Genomic DNA, 6,076 nt, shown 5'->3' on the forward strand with positions numbered 1-6,076 from the left:
ATTAGGGGAAGGACCGCGGGTTTGATTTAGCAGAACCCTAGGGGGTTTTCTGCGTAGTCAGAGATTCATGTGAATAGTAACCCGAGGAGTCGTCTGCAATGAAACTTAGAAACTTTCGCCAGGGACCCCAATGCAAAACCCTTTTTCCTTTAACTATTTTCTGTGTATTCTTTTTAAATAGGCAAAGAACTTAGGAAATTTACATCTTGAGAAATATTTAACCAAATTTAGTCAAACCAATTTTACTGGATTCATAATATTATGAACTATCAAATAAAAATACTGAACTCTATGCTTTTTGTATTAAATTTTAGAGTTGAAATTAAATAAGGAAACTGCCCAAAACTTATTAAAATGAAGAAAAATAGTTATGCTTCTATGCCGGACTTAAGAAAATTTGTAGAAGTCTAAACCCAACTTAGGCACTGTTTAAAAATATTAAACACTCCAGTATAAAAGATTAACACAGGGTTATCTATTAAAAACTATATCTGCCCAAAACTTAGGAAAATGAGAAAGACACTAGAAAATAATGAACAGTGGATGAACATATTTTTCCTAGTCCACTTAAGTAATGAAGAACCTAGGAAAAATAAAAAGAACCTTAGTCCAGAACAGATCCAAGGTGAAACAATTAATTAGGCACAAATAAATCCAGAAAGGCCATAATTAAAAATATAAGGACCATTTCAAAATTGGTAATAAAAATTCAGTAGACTCCTAACCACTAGAACACCACTACAAAAATGATAAACACCCCAGCCCATCATCATAAGTGGGTTGAACAATTAAAACTTGATTTTTAGCCATGTTCCAATTAAATCATAAGAAAACCAAAAAGTGTCCAACAATGGGCAAATAATTTTTTACCAAATTGTTGATGAAGTAGACCACAAGAGAAAAATGCAAAACCTATTCAAAACTACGAAATAACACTCATTATCCCTACCTCATGAAAAAGGCCATTTAATTCAAGAAATTCCTACCACCCTTTCCCTTAAGCAAAAAGTTACCAAATTCTAGAATGATTGCTCTTGCACAAAGAAGAAGATAAAAAAATTAGAAATCAGTTGTTTAATATTTTTCAAGTATAGTTGTTGGGAACTTGTTCTCAAATGCTTCGAATCAAGAACAAGGCAACATAAAATATTAAATGTTAATACCCTTCGTCCATTGAAGCATTATCTCCCCAAGGGTATAATGAACTTCAGACGAAGGGCATGAGCAAAGATCATGAAGGTTATGCCTTCGTGATTAGAGTTATGAAATAATGAAAGATAAAATATATAAAATATGAAACATGAAAGAATAATATATCTAAACACATAAACTTATTCAGATATTTCATCATACAAACTTAAATATTAGAACATAACATTTAATCACATTTATACCTTCGTCTTGACAGAAGGCAATAATCCGAGTGTCGCGTGCAAGCATCACAAGATTGTGTGAACAGTACGGGGGTACTGTTCATCTATTTATAGGCACAGGACGCAGCCTGTGAGAAATTACATTCATGCCCTTTACAAATGCTTATAATCATAATACAAGCTATCACGGATCAATTGGTTATTTCATCTTTAAGTCGGTTCACTCCTTCGTCTTGAGACATGTGGCTATGCTGAAGCTTTATCGGTGATAACTTCAGCACTGCTTTTGAGAGGATCTGCCGAAGGTGTTTCTTCTTACAGGATCTTCGGTGACGAAGCATACCCCCAACAGTAGCCCCTTCGCGGTGCTAGATCGTTTTTCGTAACGAGCTTGATCCGTGAAAAAGTCTCCTAGGCTTCGGAGAGCCGAAGGTCCGAAAAACACCTTCCCTGAGCTCGTTGCCGAGAAACGATTAAAATTTTTGGAGCGCAAGGTGGCCCACCATGCAGCGGGTACGAACGATCTAGTAATTCACTTGCCAGGCGCCGAGTGGTCCACCGTTAAGCGGGTGCGGGCGACTTGGCGATTCACCTTCCCACCTGCAGCACTATATAAACAGACGGGTAGATGTGGAGTTACCACAACATTCATTGCCATTGTACTGTTGTGCTATCAAAAAATTTGACCACAGTCGAAGCTTGCTCACTGTATTCTGAACCGAAAAATCATCTTGCTCTAGCTTCGTGACAAGAAAGAGCTTCGGCAAAGATAAAAATTTTCAACTTCGTCAAAACGCAAAAAATTCAACATCAAATGGCTAGGGTACGCTCGACAGCTAGAGTTACTCATGACGGAGACGAAGCCGAAGCTGCTAAAACTGCTCTGATCTCCAAAGTTATGAGGCGGTCGGGATTGGTTGTGACTGAAGGCGCTGCTGACGAAGAATCACCCGATGCTGAAACCGAGCAGGCAGATATTGAAGAGGGTGATGCTAATGAAGGAGAGATTGATTATGATATTATTATGCCATCGAAGCCCAGCCATCTGGATTTTGGGAAATCAATTGTGTCTGAAGCTGATATGACTATGATGACGAAGCTAGGCTACTTCAAGGAAGTCGATAAGGGGTTGGTTCGCTTTGGCGGGGAAGAGACTATCCCGAAGCCGAAAAATGATGAAGTTGTAGTTTTTAAGAGCTTCTTCAAAGCAGGGTTGAGATTTCCTCTGCATGGAATGATTGTAGAAGTCTTGGAAAAATTCGGGATTTATCTTCATCAGCTGACCCCCAACGCCATTGTTAGGCTCAATGTATACATCTAGGCTCTCCGAAGTCAAGGGGTAGAGCCGCTCGCCGATGCATTCTGCCGAGTACATGAACTTCATTATCAGACGAAGGCTAGAGAAGACGGATTGCATGAGAACTTCGGTTGTTATAATTTTGCTTATCGGAAGGATATGAAGACACCGGTGGTTAGCTATCGCACTAAATGACCGACCGATTGGAAATCTGAATGGTTTTATGTTAAAATTGATGAAGAAAAGGAGAAGCTAGTTCAAAGCCCGCTGAAGCTAATCTTCGGGCTGACTAGACCTCAATGCAACATGACACCGGGGGATCCATGCCAAGATGCTGTGTATGAGTTTAGAATTTTGTCTGAACACATTGGGTCTAGGGACTTAGTCCAGGAATACCTAGCCAACAGAGTGTTCCCAACGCTGAAGAAGTGGGGTATGCCGAAGCTTGAAGAAGAGAAGAAAGAGGGTGAACTCGTTCGGCTACCTTATCAGTTTAAGTTCAAAAAACACTTCAAGGAACCCTACCAAAAATGGATGGACACGATCGAAGTTATGTGTAACGAGATTTTAGGGAACTATACGAAAAAAGAAGATCAGTTGATGACTGCAGCCTTCGGCTCCCGACCGAAGCGAAGATTGAATCAAGTAATGGATGCTCTACATTTTGAATATCCTGATTATGAGTGGTTGAACAAGGGCGCCGAAGGGCAGAAAAGAAAAAAAGTTGTTAGTGTTGTGGGCAGACAGGCCGCTAGAATGGTAAAAGAAGATGAAGAAAAACTGAAGAAGAGGAAATTGAGCCCTGAGCCGACGACAGTTGCTCCGAAGAAGAGAAAAGTTGCAGCTCTGAAGCAGAAGGCGACTGATATTGAAGAAGAAACTCCTGTGTTACCTTCTACTACCAATGTGGCAGAAATTCTAAAGGTAATGACTGAATCCTTGCCTATCAAGCTAAGTCCACTGGCGCCACATCTGACGAAGCTTTTTCAGAAAAAGAAGGAGCCTTCAATAGCGAAGAAAGCAGCTGGGCCGAAAAAACGAAGAATTATTACTGTGATAGAAGCTATCGAAGAGACACCACGACCAGCTTTGGCTTCAAAAGCATTAGCTGTTGAGAGCGCTACAGCTATCGAAGCTGCACCGGCCGAAGCTGCAACTGCCGAAGTTGAACCTGTTGAAGATGCAAATCTAGAAAGCACACTTTCTAACATTGATAAGATACTTCTGGACATGGCCACAGAAGAAGCTACTACAGCTGCTGAAGAAACCATGGCTACAGTACCTGAGAAGGAGAAGGAAATAGCTGAAGATGCTTCGGAAGAAAAAAAACTTTAACTTTCCAAACTTAATTGGGCAAGAATTGTCGAAGTCTGAGAAAGAAGAGTTGAGAGAATACGCCATATCCTGCGGGTATCAACCAGGGGCACTACTCTTCGGTGGTGTTGACGATGAAAGGTTAGGCTGCGTCCGAGATCAAACTGGAGCGAAGGTTATCGGTACTCTATCAAAGAGTATTGGTTTCCCGAAGCTTGAGACAGACATTAGCCGCTACCAACAATAGCACATCGTCGGTAGTTTATTCTATTCCAATTTCAAGGTAAAAAACTTTTCTTCAACTTTTTATTGTCTTTAACAACGAAGGTGTTTTCTAACGGAGGTTGCTTGTGCACAGAGTATGTTGTTGAGTAAAGCTTTGAGAATGCAACAAGATCTTGAAGATAAAAAACATGAAGTTATAATTGAGGGTTTAGAAAGCAAAATAAAAGATCAAGCAGCTGCTCTTGAAAAGAAGGATTTCGAGCTTCAGACAACAGAAGGTTTATTGGCAGAAGTTGAAGCTAAAATTGCAAAGTTAAATACGGAGCTTCTCTCAAAGTCAGAAAGCTTGGAACAGGAAAAGCAGAAGTTTAATGCAAAATTTGAAACTGAGGTCGAGAAAAGTTGAAATTTGCAAAAATCATTGACAGAGCTTCAAAACAAATGTCTGGAGTTCAGTAGCCGATGTGTACAATGGCTGAAGCAGATCTTCAATTTGGTTGGAGCCAGCTGTGAAAAATTTAGTCCTTCGACTGAAGACCTGCCAGGGGCCTTCGAACATATCAAGGGTGAAGTTGATGCCCTTGATGAAATTATAGCCGGACATGGTGATTTCTGTGCCCTGGTAGCTTCTCGGGGCACAGCTATCGCCTTCCTGAAATTTGGTTGCACACCTGGAAAGATTGTCAATAGACCCAACTTTAGTTTATCACCAGCAGATCTGGTTGATATTCCCAGTCTTGCCTGAAGCATAGGAAATAGATTTATAAAACTAGTATGGACGAAGGGTGGACGAAGCATAGCTGGTGACGAAGCTCGAAGTCATCTTAAGCCGGTAACAAAATCATACCTTGTGCTTACCTTTTCCTTTAAACTTGAATTTTCCTTTCAATACTTTAATATGTACAGGATGACGAAGCTGAGGAGCAAGATAACAAAGTTGAAGAGCACAAAGTCGAAGCTTAATAGATAATGATGAAGCTTGATAAGATAACTGTGGAAAAAACTCTAAGAACTCTTGTAATAACCTTTGTAAAGAATATTGTAATTTAAGAATTAGATTTTACTCTGTAAATTTTGTCCATACCTTGTAATATATTTTTACCTTTCCATCAATGTATGAAGTGCTTCGATGTGAACGAAACTAGCATTTTTTGATCCGAAGGCAAAAAAACACCTTCCCTTCTTTTCGTACCAATGAAGCATGATTCTGCTTTGATGTGGACGAAACTAGCATTTTTTTTAGCCGAAGGCGAAAAACACCTTCCCTTCTTTTCGTACACAACGAAGCATGAAATTGCTTCTTTTTCTTTTTGCCGAAGCCTTATCTTTAGAGCCGAAGCATCCGCCTGTGTTATGATGATGATGATCATATGTATGTCTAAATGAATGTTTATGAATGCAAATGTATGATGTAATGTGTCGTGCAAATGACTGTCCAAACACATGCATACAAAGCCACAACCATAGTCTTCATTCCCTTGGAAATGACCGAAGTCTCTTTGCTGTTTATTTTTTGGCTTCACCGCTTATTTTTCGGTGTATCAGCGCTGACTTTTCGCTGTAAGTTCTGCATCCCCTTAGGAACATCTTTTGAACTTCTTCGCCTTCTATTTTGGCGGTATCGCGCTGACTTTTCACGCTTCGCCTTATATTTCGGCGGTATCAGCGTTGACTTTTCGCTGTAAGATCTGCATTCCCTTGGGAACGACTTTTGAGCAGAAAACTTATGTTGCGCTCCCTTAGGAACGGCTTTTTGTAGCTTCGTCGTGCTCTGCATCCCCTTAGGGATGACTTTCGAGCTTCTCCCTGTTTTTTCCTTTTTCCCTGCACTCGATGGTGCATGCTCAGTTTTTACATTTACATATTT

The sequence above is a fragment of the Zea mays genome, chromosome 3, assembly GCF_902167145.1.
Source record: "Zea mays cultivar B73 chromosome 3, Zm-B73-REFERENCE-NAM-5.0, whole genome shotgun sequence".
Lineage (NCBI taxonomy): Eukaryota > Viridiplantae > Streptophyta > Magnoliopsida > Poales > Poaceae > Zea > Zea mays.